The following is an 8,272-nucleotide window of genomic DNA, read 5'->3' as shown; positions in this document are numbered from 1 at the left end:
ACTATACCCATCAAGCCCAATCAAAAATCATTCAGACAGAAGTTGAGAAGGCTAAATCCAAAGTTGCTGCCATCTATTGAAAAGGAGATAAACAGGTTGTACAAATCAGGGATCATTGTTCCCATCAGATTTTCAGATTGGATCTCTAATTTGGTGCCTGTACGAAAGAAGACAAGTGAGATTCGCTTATGCATTGATTTCAGAAATCTCAATAAATTTTCGTTGAAAGATAATTATCCACTGCCCAAAACGGACCATATACTTCAGCGAGTAGTGGGAACATATCTTATGTCATTACTTGATGGTTATTCAGGATATAACCAAGTTTCTATCAATGAAGATGACTGAGACAAGATAGCATTCACCACTCCATGGGGAACCTTTCATTACGCTAAAATGCCTTTCGGTTTAAAGAATGCGGGTGCCACATTTCAGCGTGCAATGGACTTGGCTTTTGCAAATGAGAAGGATGTCTTTTTGGTTGTGTACCTGGACGATTTGACGGTGTTTTCCAAATCTGATGAAGAGCACATGTACCATCTAAAAACTGTCTTTCAAAAGTGCAGAAAATATGGCTTGTCATTGAATCCGAAAAAGAGCTTGTTCGCCATGGAGGAAGGCAAGCTACTCGGGCACATTATCTCAAAAGATGGCATTCGTATTGACCCAGCACGTGTGCAAGCAATTCAGCAAATCGATCTGCCCCAGAATAAGAAAGAGATACAATCTTTCAATGGTAAAATGAATTTTCTACGCCGCTTTGTACCTAATCTTGCTGAGCACCTAAGAGAGATGACAAACATGCTTAAGAAGGACAGCCAAGTGAAGTGGACGGAGGAGGTTGTAAAATCTTTCAATTTAGTCAAATTGGCTCTTTCTTCAGCTCCCGTTCTAGTCAGCCCAGACTACACTCAGGATTTCATATTGTTTTCATTTGCTTCAGAGCACACTATGGCAGCTGTGTTATTGTAGAAAAGAGATGATCATGAAAGACCCATTGCATTCTTCAGCAGAGCTATAAGAGATGCAGCCTTAAAATACAACATCATTGAGAAGCAAGCCCTTGCACTTGTGAAGGCATTGAAAGATTTCCGGGTATATATTCTACATTCTCATATTTTGGCCTATGTTCCTAACGCTACTGTCAAAGATGTTTTAGTGCAAAACCGATCCGAAAGGAAGACGAGGAAAATGGATTGCAGCCTTGCTGGAATATGATGTGGAAATAAAGCCCACAAAGCTGGTTAAAAGATAGGGATTGGCAAAGTTAATGGCCGAATCAAACTCGCATGCCTTGGACATAAATCTGATCACTGCTATGTCCGATGAGAATGAGGAAGCATCATCAATTCAGGTATCTGAAATGTTTGCGCTCTCTCCATGGTATTCAGATATCATATATGTTCTTAAAAATTTGTCACCACCGCTCGACATGACTAGAAACAAAGCGAGAACACTCAAATTAAAGGCTGCCAAGTTTTGCATTCTAAATTCTGCACTTTATTGGAAAGATCCCGATGGCGTTATTTTGAATTGTTTGGTGGAAGAGGAAGCACAGAAGGTCATGGAGGACTGCCTCCAAGGAGACTGTGGTGGTCACCTTTTTTGGAAGTCAACAGCAAATAAAATTCTGAGAGTAGGGTACTATTGGCCGACATTGTTTGCTGATGTATATAAGATGGTCAAGAGCTGTCATAAGTGTCCGTTTTTTGAAGGAAATTAGAAGTTACAGCCTTTGCCACTTAAGCCTATTGAGGTGAGTGCTCCTTTCCAGCAATGGGGATTGGGTTTCATTGGTGAAATTCATCCCACTTCTTCCGGCCAGCATAGATGGATCCTCACAGCGACAGATTATTTCATGAAATGGATCGAGGCAATTCCCACCAGACAAGCTACTGATGCGGTAATCATTTCATTCCTTGAAAATAACATCTTGTCTCGCTTTGGTTGCCCGAATAAGTTAATCACTGATAACGCAGTAGCTTTCAAATCAAAAAGGATGGTAGAGTTTTGTCATAAATATCACATCATTTTGGGTCACTCAACTACCTATCATCCGCAAGGAAATGGATTGGCAGAGTCTTCGAACAAATCATTGGTCAACATCATCAAGAAGCTGCTGGAAATAAATAAGAAGAGCTGGCATAAGAGGTTGGTCAATGCACTTTGGGCAGATCAGGTCAGTCAGAAGAAATCCATTGGTATGTCACTGTTTGAGCTTGTTTATGGAGTGGATACAGTATTTCCTACCTCTCTCGCTGCCCCGGTAGTCAAACTTCTTCAGGAGGTCGACAGTGAATAAGATCCCATGCAAAGAAGGTTGAATCAAATGGTCCACTTGTAGCATACCAGAGAAGAAGTTTTCAAGAACACATGCAAATTGCAGGAGAAGATCAAGAAAATTTATGACAGAAAATCAAAGGTGGATAAATTTTAGTTGGATGATGTGGTGCTGAAGTGGGATGCAAGGAATGAGGAAAAAGGTAAGCACGATAAGTTCGAGAATCTTTGGAAAGGTCCTTTCAAGATTGCAGCATATTGGGGTCAGAATGCCTTTCTTCTGAAGGAAATGAACGGGGAAGATTGTCCAGGAGGGCCAATCAATGGTTGGCTGCTCAAGCGGTACCATTTCTGAGTTATTAACACTGCTTCCACTGTCATTGTAAATACCATTTTTATTTCAGTTTGGTTTGAGTTTGTCAAGTTAGTCTTCAAGTCATTTCAATGTCAAGTTTGAGTCAATTTTTTGGTCATTTTAGTTTCATAAATGAGTCAGAGTCATGTGTTGTTTGTCGAAAAAATGACTCCATAGCCCAATGGACGAAGGCACTGTCTAGCTCTTCCAAAGATCTGCTATTCTTGGCACCTCCAAGGAGCTACCATCCCCCATTGGAGCCAATGTTAGAGTCTGTCTGGTCAGTCCTCCATCAGAGATCAAAACTCTTTATGCATTTCATTTTTAGGAGTCCCGCTCCATTTACCCAACCGCATTCCGCTAGGAGCATGCCATAATCTGACGGAAAAGGTCATGCTAGTCTTTCCCCTCATGTCTGGCTCCTGCTGGCTTAGGTCTTTTGTCAATGATCACTAAAGTCCATGACAGTCAAGGTCTGGTCCTTTAATGGACAAAAGTCATTTTCGATCATTAGGTCTAGGGATTAATCAATTTGGTCTTTAAATATGTCCAGTAAATCCATGCAGGCCAGAGTGAGGCCCTTACAAAGTAATGATTCAGAGAGTTTCATCATCATATTGATAAACTTCGACTGTTCTTCAAAACTCTGTTTTGAAGAAAAGTCAAACAGTGTCATTGGTGATAAAATTTTCAAAAAATTTGTCAGTTGATTTCTTCAGATGCAGTCATGGTTTCCGTGGCCAAATGTCCTGTCATGCAATCCCTGCAAAGAGTGCCGAAAATTTCATCATTTGAGCTAAAATTTCAAAGGGAAAGTGAAAATCAGTGTTGCTTTAAGTCAGTGAAAAAGTGTCAAAACATAACATTAGAAAAATGGGTTTTTGAAGAAGCAAAAATTTAGCCCATGACTTCCAAGTCTTTATATACAAGTTTCCACCAAAATCAAAGCCATTGTGCAAATCAAGTGCATAGGGAGATATTGCAAAGTGTTTGAGAGGCAAAGTGCATGTTGGAGAGTGTTGGAGGCAGTTTCCAGGAGCGCGACGCATATACACAGGGGCACGGCGCACACAGAGCCATCCCTCAGTGTATTTTTTCAACAGGCGCGGTGCACACCTAGGGCACAACGCACTGGATTTTATGTGTGGCGCACACCCACAAAGGGCCAAAACCGTGCCAAATTTCCTCAAATTTCTTGTGAAGCCCCTCAAATTGACAGGTAGGCTCTATGACATGACTTGTTCATCAAAGTTTATAAATGATATGGTGGTTTATGGCTATGTTTGAATGCAACAAAACTCATAAAATCAACCACAAGAAAACACCAAAGGCCATTGTTGCTAGGGTTACATAATTGTGGCATTGAGGCCAAGGTTCCATCTTCACCCACCATTTTTCCCTCACCTACCATTTTTCCCTACCCTCCCTTTCTCATTTTTCCTATTATCCCTACCCTAAAATATTACCAAACCCCTATTCCTTATCCCTCCACTCTTTGGTCAAATATAAACCCCAAAACCCTACCTTATCAAAACCCCAAAAAACCTTACCTTATCAAATCCCCCAAACCCCCCTACATATCCCTAAACAAAAATTCTCCCCATAACCCCTATTCCCATCATATTATTCCCCTCCTAATACTCCCTTTTTTCATTGTTCCCCTTGGTGGCAAATATCACAACAACACCTAGTTTCACACCATCATCAAAGGGCAGCCCAAGTACAGTACACACAATAGTCATGGCATCTGAACATTCATCAGAGTATGAGATGGAGACACAAAGTGATTCATCCTCGAAAGAACAGGCTCCCAGGAGACATCACAAGAGTGGCAAACATGTTAGGGATGAGCCAACCACCCTCACTGAATTGCAGGCCTGCCCTCTTGCCATGTCATGCTTCCAACATCTATCATGTTTTGAGTTTTGTCAAAGGGTGGCTAATGTTCGATTTCATCATGAGTTGGCCCATCTTTTTGTGCTTCACCTACATGGAGATCACTCTATCTTGGCCGGGGTCACCTTCACACTGACACCCGAAACTGTCTCATTAGCAACCGATATACCAAATGTTGGAGAACCGTGGCACAAGAAACAGAAAGTTGATCGATAACATTATGAGCCTTACATTAAAGCCAGTTGCTTGAGGTAGCTCACAAGAGTCTTTCCATTCAGATATTTGAAAGATGAATATGCCCCACTCATGAAGTTGATCATAAAGTACTTCAGCTGTGAGCAGAGGTTCTCTCGTCTATATGCCTATCACATCAGGTTGCTCATGCACTTTACCAGGGTACGGATGATGAACATGCCATTTTTCATTTGCAGGAACATAGAGAGGATGAACACCTTCATGTAGCACAAGACCCCTCAGCAGCAACTTAACAATGTTTATCACTTTGCTCTTATTAAGATTTTGGTGGTTCATCAACTGGGATTGCAGGGCATTACTTGGGATGATTTCATCTCCCGTGACTTCTTCAGCACTTCACAGGTATTATCAGAGGTTAAGCAAGAGGGTGAACCTTCTCATCGGTATGAGTGCCATGAGACTGCTAGTGTGCCGATTTTCATCACATATCAGAAAGGTGCTAGACATTTGTTTGCAGCAGCAAAGCAAGTGTTATCTCCACCCGGGGTGGAAGGGGCCTCACTTCCGACATCAGCACTATAGGTACAGGACAGAGGTAAGGAGCCAATGCATGATGAGGGGCCTTCAGGCGAGCCATCAGGTGAACGAGAGACAGAATTTGCTCTCCTTCAAAATGATGATACAGATACAGAACCGACAAGTGCACAGCTCAAAGAGGTCATCCAGGAGCAGCAATCAGAGATCGAAGCCTCATCCCTTGACTTGGATAGGGCTAAGTGGAACATGAAATATCTGGAGTAGAGGAACAAACAGCTTGAGGATCAACAAGCGATCATGGAGCTACAAAACATTCGTGAGCATCGCCAAGCTGCACAAAGGAGAAGAGTTAAACTCACGTCATTGGAGCAAGAGATTAATGAGGATCGGGAAGCCAATCTCGAGAGAGTTAACATGCACTTGGAGAGGCTGCTAGACAAGGCCGACAAGGACCATGCATTGCTGAGACACATGGATTTCCACTACATGGCACGAAACAAAGTATGCAAGGCCCGAATCAGGAATTTGAAGGCGAAATTGAGGAAGGCAGTCAAGAAGCAAAAGAGGAAAAGGGAGCTTGACCAACTTCAAATATTGGCTGAAGCCTCTTTGGCCCAGCATAGCACCTCATAGAGGAGTTCCAGCCCAAATTTCAAGAAATTTGGGGCAATTTTGGTCACATGACAAATTCTTGGTCACAACACAGGTTTTTTCTCCCTGTGCACCGGGAGCTCCAAATCATTATGGTTTAAATTTTTGGATTCATCATGCAAAATCAAGACTACTGGTGCTTGGACAAGAAATTTGGGCATGATTTGATTCTCCAGGAGGTCAAAAACACTCAAAAAATGACCTCTCTACCCCTATTTTGACACACAGGAAGAAGTCTTGGGAGAATGAAGATTTGGAGGGGAAAATGAGCACCAAATTCAGAAATTCCACTTGGGTTGGAAAGTAGACAGGCTAGGCTTTCCAACAAGCACACTTGGGCACAATTTCTACTCCAGAAGGTACCTCAAAATCACCTGCAAAGTGGCGCGTCGTGTATAGATTTTGGCGCAGCACATATAGAGAAAAAGGCCAAAATCACTTCCGCTTCGTGACATTTCGATTCGCGACTTTCTCCAAGTGGGTCCGCTCATCTACACAACACTTTTTTCGGCACCTAAGGCAAAATTTAAAGTATTTCCACTCCAGATTGGCTTCTATCCAAGTGGCAAAGGAAGGCAAACAGTCACCCAAGCCATTTGTCATGTTTGTAATGCTGCACCTGTAGCTAGTGGTTGGCTTTCCACCTCCATTTTGTAATGATTTGAGTAACTCCCCAACCCTTGGGCATTCTATCTCTTCATGGCACATTCTATATATTGTATGCAAACTATTTGCAAAGGGTTGGTTGGCTTGTAATTTCTGGGAGACTGTGGGAGAGAAACTCAGTTCTTTATTGTATATTTTGACAAAGGATTAATGAAAGGCAGCGGCTCTGTTTCATGAGATTCATGTGGTTGTGAGTGTAGCAAATGTGTCTCTTATGTTTCATATGCATTTCGTAATGTTTCACAGTTCATTTCATATTCATTTCCAGTGAAATTTTCTAAGTTAGATAAGGTAGAATTCATTTTTATTGCTCTGCCTGTGGGAAAATTTCATGTTCATTTTTCTTCTTCTGTTGAAAAGGATTCATGTACTTATGCCCTTTTCACCCTCCTAAGAAATTCCTCCATTCCGCGTTATTTCAAACTAAATTGCTAGACTTTCCGCCTGTCTTGCCTCACGAAGTAATCCGTGCCTTTGTATTAAATTCTCTGCTCATTGTTGTCCGTTGGTCCCATACCATCCCAGAAATTCAGTCATTCATAAAAAATTGCTTCTTGTATCCCTATTTACTTACTAGCCTAAGGTCAATATTTCACTGTTCGTCATCTCAGAGCATTCCGTTTACTTATTCGTTGAGCGTGACTCGGAGAGAACCCTCTCATGTTCTGGTAGGGCTAGCTACCAGACTGAGTGTGGTTTGTGGTTACCCTGATATTTTCCTTCCTTCAGCCTAAGGCAGATTTAGGTGCTAACATAGTGGTGACCATAATGAAGAATGTTTTGATGGATGTTGTTGTAGCAGATATTCCTCCCAGGTTTGGCATGCTTCTTTCCAGGTCTTGGGTAGCGAAATTGAAAGGGACACTACAGCTAGATTTCTCATATGCAACGCTTCCGATGTTTGGAATCGGTCTGTTCATCCCTCCGTCAGAGATCAAAACTCTTTGTTGCATTTCATCTTTATGTGTCTCGCTCATTTCACTCAATTGCATTTTGCTAGGGAGCATGCCATTGTCTAACAGAAGGGTTTGGTTTTCTTGTTTCCCTCATGCTTGTACCTGCCTAGGCTAGTCAAAATTTCTCTATGTTCATCAAAGTTCATTTCAATCATTCATAGTAATTATGCTATTTTGGTCAAAAAGAAGTTATTTTCAGAGTCTAGGTCTAGTGGTTGGTCTTCAAACATGTCGAATAATGCCCGCAGGCCATGAGGATGGTTTTCGAAGAGGTTCTTAGTTCAAAAGTTCATTATCAAACACATTTGAGGACATTTCTTGTTCAAAACTCTGTTTTGAACAAGAAATTGTCGAATTCATTTTTGTAATAATCATGTATTTTTTCCGCCATGGAGTTTTCAAAGCAAGCTCTGGTTTTCCTTTGCCAAACATCAACGCCATCATCCCTGCACAAATCAACCAAGAGGCTATCATTCCAGCTTAGAAAATCAGATGGAGATGAAAAACAAAGTTCTCATTTGAAAAGTTCGGAGAGCCAAAGTTCTACATTATTGGAAAGAGAATTTGTCAAATGAAAACAAAATAAAAAAAACCCATGTCATAAAGATATTCCTCGTGTCTTCGTATATCTTTCCCATACCAAGAGTTATGCAAAGGGTCAATGTCTGCAACAACGGAAAGTGTGCTATCTTAAACCAAAAATCAAAGTTTAGGTCATAATATTCATTATTTCTAC

The sequence above is a fragment of the Pinus tabuliformis genome, chromosome 4_2 (genome assembly GCF_031772625.1).
Source record: "Pinus tabuliformis cultivar Carrire ecotype Pingquan chromosome 4_2, CPIR1, whole genome shotgun sequence".
In the NCBI taxonomy this organism is placed as follows: Eukaryota; Viridiplantae; Streptophyta; class Pinopsida; order Pinales; family Pinaceae; genus Pinus; species Pinus tabuliformis.
This window is presented reverse-complemented; position numbering follows the sequence as displayed.